At 35.4% G+C, this 16810-nt stretch overlaps 1 protein-coding gene across 4 annotated transcripts in view; it reads right to left on the bottom strand.

Annotated features, from left to right (window-relative positions):
• SYT1 (synaptotagmin 1) overlaps nucleotides 1-16810 on the bottom strand; it is a 522786-nt gene that overhangs the window by 150788 nt on the left and 355188 nt on the right. The gene's annotated exons all lie outside the window — the stretch shown is intronic.

Here is a 16810-nt window from a genome sequence, read left to right as displayed (position 1 = left end):
AGGAGCAGACAAAGGGGGACTACTGTACTTACAATTCAGTTTCTCATTTATATGGTTCTTTGATATTTAGACCCCTTCACATTCTGATTTGACCCTAATACCCAAATTCTAGAGTAGCCAAGGTGGATATTATAGTCTCCACAATAGATTCCTATTGATTGGAGTTAGGGTCAGGCTTAAGTCTTTGGGGTTCAATTTTCATGTTCTTTTCATGTACTCTGGCTTTCTCTTATGTCCACACTGAAATTTGAGCAAATATTCATTAACTATATTACTGCTAAGTAGAGTTTAGTTTTGTGAATATATCTGTACATTACTATCAGGCTTCTTTTAACTGAAATAATTTTTAATTCTTTATGCCAAATAAAAATTACTTCTCAAAAAGTGATTGATAAAAAGCATATCAGGGCAATATTAGAAATAAGATAGATCATGGATCTTGCCTCCAAGTTCTTAACTTTTTCAAGTTAAGTAAATTTGATTAAGTTATTTAATCTTTCTGGACCTCGGTTTCACCATCTGTTACAAAGGAGGTGGGTGATGAGAGGAGTTAATGATATAAATTCTGTAAGTTATTTCTGATATGTAAATCTGTAACATGTAAATCCAAAATACTCAGTATGGTGGAGAACAATGAAGGAGGGTTTTAAATGCCAGTTATTAATGTTTGCCAGAAATTCCTATTGAATTTCATAACTTAAAGTTGCTTAAAACTTGACTAAAAATGCAACTCTAAAAGTTATGTACGTAGATAAAAGATAAAATGTGTGCAATCTTGTATGTACAATACAGCTCCCAATATTCTCACCATGTTCTGTCTTAACAATATAGCAGAATGTCAGGGCAGCATTCTAAAATAGATTGCTATTGGAAACTGAAAGGCAAAGCATTTTGTGGTGCTCAAGCTATTCATGGGTAAAGAATAGAATGAATAAATCTAACTTTGGAGGAGAATAAATAATAGTGCATTAAATTACAAAGGCCAAAAATTGTTTGTTATTCAAATAATGCAAGTAATATTAGAATAATATTAAATTTATTCTAATCGAAATAAACATAGTATACCCTACTTTGTATTTTTTTTTCCTACTTTGTATTTTTAATAATAATTAGTCAGCCTAGCTAACACTAGCTGAGTAAATGTTTTAACACAGCAGTAAAGATAATAGTGGTAAGATTTGCACTCTTTCAATTGGCAAAATGATAGATTTTGCTTGAACATGCACTCAATTTTGTAGTGCTTAGGCATCAGCAACAATATGCTCTTGGAAGCTGGTTTTGTTTTTTCCTTCCAAAGTTGGTCAAGTGTTTTAAGTGACTAAAAAAGCTACCTGAATCTGGCACTTATTAGTAATTATTTACATACACATTTAAGTTATAATGACTATTTTTTAAAATTAAGAACCAACTTTGACTTTATACCATATGTTTCCACTGAGTAATTTATAAAACAGTTAGGTTCATTATTTCACTTAGGTAATAGTATCTTCATTCATAGATGGTAAATTTAAGGTATCAAAAATCTGTCCAAAGATCCCAGGGAAAAATTATGGCCCAGTCTCTTTCTGTTAATCCAATCTCTGAAAATTACTGTTGCAAATCAAGCGACTTACCTAGGATAATAATTGTAAGTTCTTTACTATTTAAATCATTGTAATGCCATATTTATTTAATATGTCACATTCTTTAATTTTCTGCTGTCTGTGCTCATAATTTTCAAGAAAATAAGGCTAGGAGCCTGTAGTTTTCTTTGGTGGTTTTTGACTAGAAGTGTTATTAGCTGAAATTTACATTTTTAATATGATTTAGTAAAATTATAAAATAGAAGATTTTCTTTAAGGATTTGAAAGCTATAAGCTTGCCCAGCTAAGTGTGGCTCAGTGGTCGAGCATCCACCTTTGAACCAGGAGGTAGTGGTTTGAGTCTCCATCAGGACACATGCCCAGGTTGTAGGCTTGGTCCCCAGTAGGAGGCGTGCAGGAGGCAGCTGACCAATGTTCTGCTCTCTTCCTATGTTTCTATCTCCTTTTCCCTCTCCCTTTCTCTGTCTGAAATCAATAAAAATACATATTTTTTAAAAAGCTGTAAAAGTTAATGGAAAGGATAGCTGTGATTTTTTTCTTCAGTATTTTACTTACATGTAACCATCAAAGTCAAGAACCTGGTCACTGTGCAAATATTGTAATGCTTATTATATCCTTTTAGGATCACTAAATCCAGATATTGCCTGGAAGAAATATAATTATCTTACTATATTAGTAGTCTCTTAAGATTCTTTGAAAAACTATTAGTAATGTATCTGCTAATCATTTAAGCCAATGCTTTCTAAGCAATGTAAAAGTTTTATATTTGGCATTCATTAATGCTTTTAAGTGAATGACTAAAAATGGAGGTCAGTGGACTGAAGTGGGTAAATCTTTTTGACTAAGGGTTACAGATTAAACTACTATCTCTAAAAAGATTTTACTTTAAGTATTGCTGGATAGAAAGACAAATTTTAGCACAGCACTTGACAAAACAGATCATGAGAATGATCTTGAGAAAGACAACAAAGAAATGGAGAGTGCTATTTCCTATTGAAAAAAAGCATAGCATTGACCTCAGAAAAAGAGCTCACTCATTGACTTGTAAGTGGTGATTGATTGCACTAAATCCTTTCTCTAATCAGTGCTCTTTGAAATCTTATCATGCACTTGAAACAAATGAAAGGAAACATTCTATGGACATTGTGAAAGGGGCAGTGGGTGATCCTATGTGTATGTGAACCTGGTCAGATCTGTCTTTCAGTCCTGGGTTTCAAACTTCACTCTTGGTCCTTGCTGAAGTACACACAGCTGCCTCAGGCCTTGGCTTTCTCTTTTCCATTTACTCCACCACCTCTGTGGGCTGCTTTAAGCCTATTTGATATGTGAGGGAATTAAGGGGGGGGGGGGACGGGTGGGTAGAGTATGAAGTAGAGGGAAGCTATTTTGTTCTTTGGCACTTTTTTCTGATTGTCTCTGAACAACCATCTAATTTGTGATATGAGGAGGAGAAGTGGTAAACTGTATGAGAGTTGCAGTACATTTCCAGGAGAAGAATTGAAGAGCAATCTCAGCTTTAGTAGTGCTCAGGAGGTGGCCGAGAAAGCAGTTGGCATCTCCATGTCCTTATATATATTGTGAGAAGATTGTCAGTTGTTTTATTTCAAGGGTTCTATGGGTGAGAATCTTAGGTACATCCTCAAAAATACATTGTGAAAATGATTAAAATGAGCTTAAAGATGTACATCTTTTAGGAAAGTTCCAGCAATTTGTGAAGTTGGACATGTGGCATAATTATATAATATTTCATGTAAAAAGCTATCTTGGCTGTAGTCCTTACCCTAGACCCTCCCAATCAAAACCAAAGATTTTATAACAGCAGATGCTAACACCTACGACTGGGAAAATATCAGAGAAGAGTCACGAGGTTGAAATTAGATAGAAGTTTCTTTTTCTTCAGAAAGTTGGGATAAATGTTGTTTATTTTGAGTGAGTTTGTAATTTTCTAGGCAAAGGTCCAATTATGCTATAAAACAAAATTGGCTCCTTAGAAAAAAGCAAAGTATAAGAAGAAAAAGTCTTGTTAGCACAATTGATCAGTCTTATAATCAACATACAGAATGGGAAATAAGTTTCTGAAATGGCTGAAACATAATGATTATTTTGTTATTGTTATAAAGCAACAGACAAGGGTTTTGCCTTTCTAGATCAGAGTAGATTTAGATTAATTGGCCTCATAGAGCAGGTATTTTGTCATGATAGTAATATAATTTGATTTTTAATTAAAATGAATGTTTATGAATTTTAATAAGGGTTTAACTTAATGAAAATAGTAGAATCATAGAAAATCAGTTATAATGTTGCATACTGCTTCATCAATCTATTCTTGAAGATATTAGAGGTTTGAAGTAAAAAATCCCTGATTTTCTAACTCAGTGAATTGGTTTCTTCATTGAGCCTTTATTTCTCTACATGAAAAGTGGGAATAATAATATTATGATAATAATTATGAAAATTACATGAGCTGATACATCTGAACACCTGGTACATAGAGTTTAATGAGTACTAATTCTCTTTCTCATTTTAAATAATAATAAAAATATACATAAAATTCTCTTCTAAAATTTAATCTTTTTTCTTCTAAAAGTATTTCTTGGTAACTATTTAAAATTATTAGACTCAAGCAATAAAACCATATGCAATCTGGTAGGTTTCCTCCAAAGACCTGATTCTATCTATTTGCCTCTTTTAAAAATTAAGGGAAGAAAAGATTGGCCCTATGTAATTTCTACAACATGAAGGATTATAGACAATTTGGAGTTAAGCATAAAGTTAAGAAGATATTTATGTCTTAGACAATGGGATCTTATAGTTTTATAAGGACATTAAATACCTCCATTTTCTGAGAGGGGAGAGTGAGAGGAAATAAATATACTGTAGCAGAAAAGATACTATAGCAGAAAATGAAAATATTGGGGACAGAGAGGTAGAAACCTCTTAATTTTAAGAACTGATACATACTGAAGGAATTAAAAAAAAGTAGATCACATATAGGTCATTAAATCTTACAGGCAGCTAAAGTTAGAAAGCAATTTTGTTTTTAGTACTTGGCAATCACCTATAGTGTCTTATTGGCTTTTAAGCCTATGGCTCTAAAGTACACTAACTTGTGTTTGAGAAACCTTAATTTTAGTATAAGACTACCAAGCACGAAAAGAACCATGACAGGTGGGGAGACATTGGACTTGAGATGGATCTGGTCCCAATAGTGAGGGACCACTGGGTCATCCAAGATCATCCTTGGAGGTTCACAGTGATTTATGTATGCAGAATTTTTACAGGTAGAGTGAGTCATTGTAGGATCTGCAAGAGGAGTCTATCCTTTGATCTTATAATATGGTCAGATGTTTTAATGTAATGAAATGAGCCATCTTGCCCTTTAACAGAATGGCTTGATACTCTCAGGTATATGGGCGGGGTGGGGGGAGGCATTTCTATAAAGACAGAATTGTAAATTTTGTAAATTTGTCTTAGGAAAATAATCCAACAGTCACATATAAACAAAAGGATTCTTAGTTGCAATTTTTAAAATAGATTTGGTCATTGGATGAGAACTGTGGAGTAAAAGAAAGATAAAACTAGACATAGGAGCTACAGGGAGAATTTCAGATACATGAGAAAGTTCAAAGCTGTGAAAAATGAGATTCTCATTGCTTATCACCATCCTTGGAATAAGACACTCTTCTAGTTCAAAAAGACAAGATTATCAGAACACAACAGAATTTTATCTTACAGCTCCTTCTAACTGGCCCAGAGTTAAATAAAGTATGGGAAGTTGCAAATACTTTCTGGATATAGGATCAATTTAAAATAGTTGTTATTAGAATCATATTAATAATATAAATCTGAATTTATTGTAAAAATAGCATTACATAAAAATGAAACTTTTATGGTATTTGTGATTCTTCTAGGAAGCACCTTTTATATTAGTTTCTGAAGCCATTTTGGTGTGAATATATGTAAAATAAACCACGGATAGAAATGTCTTCTCAGACTGAAGATTTCTATAATATTAAGACTATCTGCATTATGAAGGGCCAGAGAACAAAACAGAGTCTTAAAAAATTTTTTTCTTTGATGTTCATTTCTCCATTTACTTCAGCTAGTCATGACAAGATAGTCACTCAAAGTATTTTTCAATTTCAAAGCAACCGAGAGAACTTGACTGAAATTGATCAAAATAAAGTAAATCCAAGAGTAGATAAATTAGATGTTCAACTCTGAGTTTTATATTTAAAAAAGTCCTCTATTTGAATTTATCCAGGATCATGGGAAACAAGAAACAATGAAATTACATCTATTTTGCGAATTAGACTCAGCAAGTTTTGCTCTTTCTAACCATGACTGCATTTAGGAAAAAGAGGTTTTCTACATCTTTCTGAGGTATATTTGCCCTTTGACTTATGTTTCCAGATAATCAAGTCCTTAAAAAAACACCACAATATTTTTTAATGGCATAGTTATAATAGAAGTGAGAAAATTTCCTTCTTGAATCATTGTCTTATTTTACATGTCTAATTTAAGCTCTAAATTCAGAATATGCAGTAAGTAGGAAATTCAATTTAAGTACAGTTATTGCATGTAATATTTAAAAAGTGTGAATGTATTTTGACCTTGTTTTAAATTTAGAGCCCTGACTTATATTTCCTTTTAGGATTATGCATATTAATTCTAGATAGTCATAAAAAGGAAGTGTTTTTTTTTTTAATTGGGAGAATGTAAAATGATTTGGTGAGTACAGAGGAGAGTAGGAAGGAAAAGCTGAGGTTCAAATTAGTTATCTACTGAATATTTAAATAGGTTTATATTGACCATTTCTTTTGTTTTATGTGAAAGAAGCTTCAGTTCTCCTCAGGTTATATTCTCCCTGTTTTGACCAGCAAATTTCAAATTGCCCCTCTCATTAATTTCTCTCCATTTGTCTCATAATGCTATCACTTTAACACATCACCTCTTAACATATTCACTACTTATCCTCATCTATCCGCAGATAGAATTACCTTCACAGCACATGTGATTTTTTTCATTATGAATTTTTACATGTTACTACATGGACATCTTTAATTCTTTCAAACATTATTAAAATGTAAGTCAAGTGAAAAGGAATAAAGTATGGCACCCATATACCCCTCTCCAAGCTGAAGAACGAAAAGATTCTGGGTACTGCTGAGGCCACCTAGGACTGCATTCCTTTCTCTTTTTCCAGGAGGTAATAGCTGCACGAAGTCATGTTTTTCATTCCTGCACAGTTCTTTGTGATTTTATATAACTGTCTTCTTAGCATCTTTTTAGACCTAACTTTTTATTCCTAAGAGAGCCTTGGCACACATCACAGCAAAATCTCAACAACTCTTTGAACTTTCATCTGACAGAATCAAAATAGCCTAACTTCAGATCCAGAGCAGAGTAGTACATGTCCCACACATGATTGCCTCTCAAGTTACCCATAAACATCAAACATGCCCAGGAATCTATGATATGAGTGTTCCATGTAGTTCTGCAGGGATACTTGTCCCTGGAAGGACTATCACACTTGACAAGAATGGCTGTTTAGGCAGCCTCCAGCCGCCATACCTTGTCAACTGGGCATTCTCATTTCATTTGGAATGTTTGACAGTCAGACAGGATGCTAAGTCAGAAAAACCCTGCCTTCTAACACTGTCACAATCATTTTGGAACCAAATAAATCAGAATCATTATTCTACAGTGTTTTTATGTGTGTAATCCACAGGGATATATATAAAATTAAGGTCTACTTTAAGTTGGTCTTCTTCTAAGAATGATATATCTTATTTATTTTTAGAGAAAAACAAAATAATCTCTTTTTACATTAACTGCTTAATTTGCTTCCCCATCTAAGAAGTTGATCTTTTTCTCCTTTCAGGAGCCTTGCCCTTAGGGAAATAAAGTGCTAAGCATCAGAGGAAAAGATTGAGATGTCATTGTGCTGCATCTTAAAACACTTTAGTTCGTTTTCTTCCTACTCTTTTACTCACTATGCACAGAAAGGGATTTTTTTTTTTTCCACTCCCAAGGCCACACATAACCCAGTGTACATCAGAGGACAGGATATGGATGAAAACATCCATTTCCAAAAGTACTTGGTGTTAATAGTGAGATGTGTTTCTTGGTTCACTTAACAGTAACATTCCAGTGGGATGACGAGGATAGATTCCTGGTTTCTGTTTGTTCTGCACCAAAAGTGTGACCCCATTGCAGTAACCACTCTCAAGATGATAAATAGATTTAGTTAGATCAGCCATGAGATAAACATAGCATTTCACACATGACTGCTAACCATTAAAATCAAGCTTCCAGCTATCAAAAATGCCGGTCAACAGTTTTAGAAGGATATGGTTGACTCTTTTCCCACATTTTAATTAATATACCTTTGACTATAATGTTAAAAATGAGTTGTTGTCTTATTTTAACTTCTAATATTGAGTACATTTTTCTTCAGTTTCAGATAAAATTAAATTTTGATACATGCTGCTAAGTAATCTGTTAAGAAGAAATTCAATGTAATTGTCTTTGTTATTCTAAATCTACAAGGTCATATATTTTTGTCCATGGCCACACAGAGACTTTCTTAGCAAGTTGCTAGAAGCTATTTTTGTTAGAAAATGGTGTCCACTTGAAAGGGCATTTAAGTTCATATGAGCAAGCTTTGCTTTGAGATTTCAAACTTAAAGATGATTCATGGATATACACTGGAAAAATATACTATTCTCATGTTGTACAAATAAGTTTTATAATATTGTTATTCAAAGATAAAATTCAAGTGTAGGATAAACGAGAAACATGGATCAATAAATATGAGTGGGCAGCATTTTTTTGCTTCTGCATCAGGTATTACATTTTTGAAAGGATTCCTACTGTTAATAATAGTGTAGACCTCTTGGCTAAAAAATGGTTTGGGCTTATCGACCAATGCCTTTTAAAGATCATGAAACTATATCATGAGAAAAAAATATATTTTTTTCACCAAACTTGATCAAAATGTTCAGTAGAACTTTTGTAATTTTATTTTATTTTTTATATTTTATTGATTTTTTTTACAGAGAGGAAGGGAGAGGGATAGAGAGAAACATCAATGCCTCCTGCACACCCCCTACTGGGGATGTGCCCACAACCAAGGTACATGCCCTTGACCAGAATCAAACCTGGGGCCTTTCAGTCCTCAGGCCAATGCTCTATCCACTGAGCCAGACCGGTTTCGGCTAACTCTTGTAATTTTAGTATAGATAACTCAGAAATCACAGGTGTTGGCAATCCATTTCTGCTTGAGATGTCAATAGTGTGATATTTTAAATGCCATTCTAAAGCAAGTACAATGGCAAAGACTTTAAAAACAATAGCAACAATTCCCCATACAATTTAAAATAAATCTGCAGATGTAGGATTCTGCAGGTGAACAAAGCCTGAGAATCCTTTTTGGGCTCCTCCTGTTTTCATCTCTGAATGGTTTGTACTCCAGTATTCAGAGGCAATTAAATATACCTGTGCTAATTAAAAGTTGAAATTGCAAATATTGATAAGGAAAATGTGCACCACAGGTAGTTTGTTTTGCTGTTTCTCTAGTCATTCTATACATTATGGAAATACATGGCACTCATCTGCTTTTATCTTTTAACTGGAATTCATGCTTTCAAACGGAAATAGGAATTTTGGGGATAAAATAGGGCAGGTTAAAGAAATCTTAGAAATTTTGGAAATTAGGGAGACCATGAAGGAAGCACAGGGCTGCATGCAGAGCAGCAGGAGGTACATTTCCATAGATTAGGGGAAGCTGAGGAGCTGCTGACAAGTACATTTCCATAGAATAAGGGAGTTGGAAACAGCAAAAGGTCTTTATTTACAAAATAAAGAGAAGGAAGCCCTTCATCCAGAGAAGAAACCTCAAAGGGAATAGGAAAAACAATAAGGAAGGAGGGGGAGGGGGACACAGGGGGGAGGGGACTAGCGGGGGGGGGGAGGGGGGAAGAGAAAAGGAGGAATAACCTCACATGTGTCATGTGGGGTTCAACCTTTGAGCCCAGGAGTTACTATAGTAACCAGTCTAATGGAATAGTGACCAATCAGAGAGTATATCAAGGTACCAAGCTCTGCAGCCTTTATAAGCCACAGGGAAAAGGAACTCAGTGGGACTCTTTCCCCCTCCCCACGTGGGAGTTTGTACTTATCCTATATAATAAAAACCTAATATACTAAGTATCTGGTCATCTGGTCATCCATTCAACCAATCAAAGTGTAATCCTATCTAATAAAAGGGTAATATGTAAATTACCCATCACTCCATCACAAAGATGGCAGTGCCCATACCCACAAGATGGCGGCACCCAGTCCTCTCAGCCCCACCAGAGTCCCTCAGTCCTAGGGGGAGGGTGGCCACTGAGAGTGGGCAGAGTGAGCAGCCTGGCGGAATGCTTGCTTTGTCGCCATGGCAACAAGGCAGGTGTTCCACACTCAGCCACAGATGGTCTCTGGGTAGCAGGCATGGAGCGGCCAGGCCCCGCAGAGAGCTACTGGCACCAGGATATGTGCACAGGGCTACTAGTTCATCAATCACCACCTTTGCTATATTACTTTTTGTCCATGAATTCATTCTTTGATTCTGGCAGACAAAGAATCTAGGTTTCAATCCAAAAAATTCTGATTCAAAACAATGAGTTGTATCATTTTCCCAAGCCATAAGGGGGTTGTAGAGTAGCTCAACATCATTCTCTGGTAAACTCTTCCCACCTCTCTCACTTTAGAACAGAGTAAGCCTATAGTCATTTTGTATTCTAGGCAGATATTTTTAAATCAAGAACTACTTAAAGCTGGGATAATTATAATCTAGGCAATTAATTCATATAGCATTCTTCCTATTAACATAGTTAAGTGGATACCAGATTGTTAGGTGTGTGTTTAACAATATAGATGGGAATATCTATTTAAAAATCCATATTATCTACTGTAAAATGCAAGCAGAGAGATTGACTAGTATATCTCAGTGTTTCTCAGTGGACCTATTGGGTCTAGTAATAATTAATGTCGTTTTTAAACATTCGTTTAAAATCTTGCTTGGCGTTGACTTGTATTGACATAACCTTCAAACACGTGGTATCTACAGAACGTGTGAAGTGCAATTAACAAGTTTTGCTTGAAAAAGTTTGTGTTTGGTTTGGTTTTTGTTGCAAAACTAGGGCTAAGAAGATGGCGGATGAAGAGCATATTCGGCACTGCATGCTTTACGAGTTCCAATTAGGAAGAAAAGCAAGTGAGGCTGCAAAAAACATCTGTAGTGCTCTTGCAGTTAGCAGTTAGCACCAGAAAATGCCAGCGTTGGTTTGAGAAATTTCGTGAGGGAAATTTTTTGTTAGATGACAAGAGTGGTCGAGGCCGTGTGTCCAATTTTGATCAAGAAGCTCTTCAAGCTCTTTTGGCGCAAAATCCTCAAATTACCCAACAAGAGCTTGCGACAACTTTAAATTGTTCACAAAAAACAATTTCCAATCAATTGCGTGCACTTGGCAAAGTCCAAAAGTTTGGAAAATGGGTTCCTCATGAGTTGACCGACAACAACCGTAATCAAAGAGTCACAATTTGCAGTTTGCTCCTCTCTCGTCAAAACCGTTCGTTTGCCATTTTTAGAGCAAATTGTTACCGGAGATGAAGAATGGGTGCATATGTTAATTTGAAAAGGCGGCCTCAATGGTTGGACAAAAATGAGGCTCCGCAGCCCACGCCAAAACCTGACTTGCATGCGAAAAAAGTGATGCTGTGTGTTTGGTGGAATTTTAAAGGAATTCTTCATTATGAACTTTTACCATCTAACCAAACCATTACAAGTGCAGTGTATAGTGCCCAATTGGAAAGGTTAGCCCAAGCTTTAAGAGAAAAAGAACCCGCGCTGATTAATGGGAAGGGCGTAATTCTTCACCACGATAAGATAACGCACGATCGCATACTGCAAGAATCACTGCTGAAAAACTGCGCCAGTTGGAATGGGAAGTTCTCCCTCAACCTGCATATTCTCCTGATATTGCCCCTTCCGATTACCATTTGTTTCGTTCTTTGCAAAACTTTCTTCTTGGAAAAAAATTTAATAATGAACAATGCCTCAAAAATGCATTGACCGAATTTTTTGCATCAAAATCACAAGAATTTTACAACAGAGGGATTAAAATGCTTCCTGAGCGTTGTAGAAAACAACGGCAACTATATTGTTGATTAAATTTTGTTGTATTGTTTAAATAAATTCGATTTAAAAAAGGTATTAGAAAACGACATTAATTATTACTAGACCTAATAAAATCCTCCCCTGGGACAACTGCATATCCTGTAATTACATGAGGGTCTTGTTTGTAAAAGCCCCTCTTTCAATTCTACAGGAACTCTCCTAGAGGATATTACTCTCATGAAAGATAGTTTTTGTTATTTAGGCAACCATTTTTCTTCCTTACTCTTGTTAAGAGAACACTGATTTGTTCAGGTATCATGCAGGGATTAGGATACTCAAAACAGGAGGTCCCTTCCCCAGATCTACCAAATCAATGATAATTGAATTCAGTCTGTTTTGTAATTACTTTCCTTTTGTCACTGATTGGTTGACGGTTGGGCATGAAAGCTAGAATTGCCAATACTGTCTATGGGAAATCTATAGGAGACTACTGGGAAATATATACAATTTTTTTCCTGATAAAAGAGCACTGTTTTTCTTTTTTCTTCCCACCACTCCACCATTTGATTGGATTGTTAGATACAGGGTTGGGCAAAAGTAGGTTTACAGTTTTGAGTATGAGAAACCCAGTGTTTATTAGTAATTGTTTTTCCTTTTCCATATAAACAATTATAAACCTACTTTTGCCCCACCTTGTATATGACATTTAGAGAGGCTAAAGCTATTTTTCACTCATGCAGGGAAAGTCAAGGGAAGCTCAGTTACTTATTGGCTTAGAGCTGTAAACTCGATCTAGAAATACCTAGCCAAGATTTAATTTTATGAGAGACAATTGAATACTTCATTGTGTAAGTTAGATTATTCAGCAGTAACAAACAATCCAAAGTCTTAGAAACTTAAAACAACAAAGGCTCATTTTCATTCATACTATAGATCTTTATGGGTCAGCTTGGCTTCAACTTATTTTGTAGTCACTCAAAAATATGGGGTGATAGAGACACATCTCCAAAATTGCTGGTTTTGGTTCAGAAAGAAGAGTATGTTCTGGATAGTCTCTTATCAGCAAACAAATGTTCTAGGCAAGACTGACACATGCCACTTCTACTCACAGCCAACCTCCCAGAACTAGTCACAAAGCAATACCCACAAGAAGGTAAAGAAGTGTAATTATCCTGTGTGCCCCTAAGGAGAAATGATCAGAGATATTTGTTAAATATTTCCTGATAATTACTGTATTGGCATATGATGAGAATACTATAATATGAAGCAGAAGGCATCGGAGTATGATGATGGAAATTCAAATTATTAAATGTTAACTATACATCAGCCATTATTTTAAGTTTTGATATATGTTAATATATTTCATAGGTGTGAAAATCTTACAATGTGAACACTACCGTTATTCTCATTCTAGAGCGAAAAACTATGTTTCAGAAAAAGAAGCAGCATATCAAAACTGGTAGGGAGAGCAGAGTCATGGGGCAGAATTGTGGAATCAGCTGGTCCCACACTTGTGTGGGGTGGTTTAAAATTGGGAGGAATATCTTGATTGAGGAGGTTTCCTGAGGAGCAAAGGGTCCCTGCCCCACATCAGGCCCCAAGCCCATGGTTCCAGTGCCTGGAAAAGAAGTCCCCACAATATCTGGCTATAAAAATCAGCAGGGAGTGTGGCTGAGTGACATGGAGGCTGTCCCAGGCAGTTCTTAAATGGCCTGAACACAAACTTATTTAGACTCACTCCCTCTGAGTTCTGGGTCATCAGCTTGAAAGGAACCTGGGACCTTCAGTGGGGTACCAACTTGTCTGGAATCAGGGCAAAAGCTGGAGGGGAAGCTTTCTCCCAAACAGGAGTGCTGGCAGAGGTCATTGTTCCTTTGCTGAGCCCTTCCTGCCAAAAAGTTGACAGGCTGCACCATATCTGAATCACTATCAACCTGACTCACACTTTTTGTCCTGCCTTGGTAATTCCCTAAGATCACACTCCTCCCTACTTGTAGAAATAAAGAATAACTTACAGAGGGTCAACAGTAGAGTAGGGGTTGCTGAGAATCAAGTAAAAAATTTAGAATATAAGAAGAAAATAAAAAAGAAATAAAAGAAAAGAAAAAGAAAACCAACGACACCCAATCAGAAGAGCAAAAAGAAAAAATAGTTTTAAAAATATGAAAATAGTGAAGGAGTCTCTGGGACAACTTAAAGTGTACCAACATTTGTATTATGGGGGTGTCAGAAGGAGAAGAGAGAAAACAAGATATTGAAAACCTACTTGAATAAACCTATTGAAGAAATAATGGCAGGAAACTTCCTCTACTTGTTGAAAAAAATAGACTTACAAATCCAGGAAGTACAGATAGTCCCAAACAAGAGGAAATGAAGACAAACCAAGACACATCTTAATTAAAAACCAAAGGTTAAAGACAAAGAAAGAATCTTAAAAGTAGCAAAAGAAAAGCTGTTGATTACCTACAAAGGAGCACCCATACAACTGTCAGCTAACTTCTCAATAGAATCTGTGCAGGCCAGAAGGGAGTGGCGAGAAATATTCAAAGAGATAAAAAGCAAGAATCTACAACCAAGGCTACTCTACCCATCAAAAACTATCATTTGGAATTGAAAGTCAGACAAAGAACTGTCCAGACAAGAACAAGCTAAAGTTCATCACCACCAAACCAGTATTACAGGAAATGTTAAAGGTTCTTCTTTAAGTAAAAGAAGAAATAAAATATAAAAAACAATACTAAATGAATATCAACAAATCTAAAAAATCAAAATAAATGAACAAAGAATCTATTTAAAAAAATAACTGATGAATAAAATAGAACCAGAGACATGGAAACATGGAACGTACTGACAAATCTCAGAGGGAAGGAGTTAACCAAATAATTTATATGTATATATGCATTACCTATGGACACAGACAATAGGGTGGTGAAGGCATGGGGTAGCAGGAACTGGGTGGAGGAGGGCAATGCGGAAAATAGAGGAACATCTATAATATTCTTAACAATAAATGTTTAAGAAACAACAACAAATGTGTCTCAGAGAAGTTTCTTGCTTAAGATTATTTAGTAGGTTAATGCCAGACTCGTGGTATTAAGTTAAGAAGTTTAGCTGCAAAGTCTACATTCTTATCTTATGATCATTAATCTCTAGCAATTTTGCTTTTCAAATACATAACACTCACACACCTATCTATTATCTATCTATTGTCTGTCTTTGGTTTATTTTCCGTCTGTCTGTTGGTCTATCTAACAAGGTAAGAAAAAATACACACCAACAATTACTATAACATGGGTGTTGTAAAAAATAAGATCAAATTCTTTAGAAAATACCTATCAGTTACTATCCAGTAAGCAGGAGTCAGTGTATTAGACAAACAAATTTTGAAGCAATTTTCCCAAAGCATAGGGGGCAGTTTTTTGTCTCTGTCACAGAAGCGCAAAGTAAATTTTATAAATTACCAAGCCTGAAGCCTCCACTACTAATAGCTTGAATTCTACTCACCTGGAGTGAGACAAGATTGAACATACCTTTCACTATCCATGAAAAAAAGGAAATACCTGTAGCGCAGAGCTATTTCATTCAATAGATTTAAATTCTATACACAAATAAACCATTTATTCAGACAGTGACTGCAGATAGCTATTATCTATAGAAGGAAAACTATACCCAACATACTCTGGAAGACTATTTTCCTACCAATGCTCATTGACTAAATGAAGGGGAATCTAGGCTTGGTGATTCTGGAAGCTTATTAACTTACATATTAATTTGCTCTTATATGAGCAAATTCTTTCTCCCATTCCCTGGGGAAATTTTCTCATCTAAACCCTCTGAATTTGTATTTTTAATTTAAAAATTCCCCCTAGGTTCACATCTCTTATTTGGTAAAGGCACCTTAATTCTTCTTTGAAAAACTACTGCTTTGTCATTTTCAATCAAGATGGTTTTGTGTTATTGATCCTGTGTTTGTTTCTTTATGTGGAGCACAAATCTTAGGTCTGGTGAATGAGAACATTCCATTCCTGCAGGGCATACTGGTTAGTCCGGAAGTGGGCACATGATTTAAGTCAGTGTAATAATAGTCAGACTACTTGCTGACAGGCTACTATGACAAGTACTAGGTCCAGAAAAGGCAACAGAGAGACAGAGACTTTCCTAGCTTCTTCATTGATGAGTCTGCATTTAGAGCAATGCTGTACATATTGGCATTCAATGTATGTTTGTTGAATGAGAGAAATCACCTTGCACTGCGCTTGCTATGATGGTTGAATGTTATCCTTGAACTTCTAGGCAGCTACTATGTGAGATGCCTGCCAGATAAGTCAAAATAGAAGAAATCTAAACTAATGGTTGAAAAGACAAAGAAAAACTGAATTCTGATGACATAATTTGAGTTTTAGGACACACATCCGTGGCAGCCAGGGTAGGCAGGTGTTTGTTCATTCTAAGAAGTAAAAAAAAAAAAAAAAAATTACATAAGTTGGAGGTGAGTTTCACCAAAAGAATATATCAACCATTTTATTCTGTGAAGTCTCTTCTAGCTCTGGGTTATTATAACAGAATGGACCAAAATTGTATGCCCCTAAGCCACTAAGTTGAACATTTCATTCATAAATATTTTATTAGAGACTCTACTACACCAATAAAAACATCTCTAGAGATATGCCACAGTTGTATATGAGAATTACTCTTAAAATTAAAGTATGCTAAATGACTCAAAGGAGTTGGTATATCTGAGAATGCTTCAACTTGTGCATGTTCCAGAGAAGCCCTTGATGAGAATAGTAGAAATATATTTGTATATTGGGACTTTATTTATTAATACATGTATTGTGAGAACAGGAGCCAAGAGCTCTATTATATTGGGAGGTAATTTATCCTGGAACACAGACACACTCAGCAGTGGCCTTCTCTTTCCTGGAAGGACTTCCAGTATGAGTGTTGTTATAACAAGTTCACCTCTTGTCCTGAATGCTTCCTTTTGTCATATAATTGGTATCTTTTTGTCACACACTTAATAGATTTTGTTTCTTCATGGCTACATACAAGCTGTAAACTT

The sequence above is a fragment of the Pipistrellus kuhlii genome, unplaced genomic scaffold, assembly GCF_014108245.1.
Source record: "Pipistrellus kuhlii isolate mPipKuh1 unplaced genomic scaffold, mPipKuh1.p scaffold_m20_p_3, whole genome shotgun sequence".
Taxonomy (NCBI): domain Eukaryota; kingdom Metazoa; phylum Chordata; class Mammalia; order Chiroptera; family Vespertilionidae; genus Pipistrellus; species Pipistrellus kuhlii.
The sequence above is the reverse complement of the archived record's forward strand: the minus strand, read 5'-3'. Positions and strand labels throughout refer to the sequence as shown.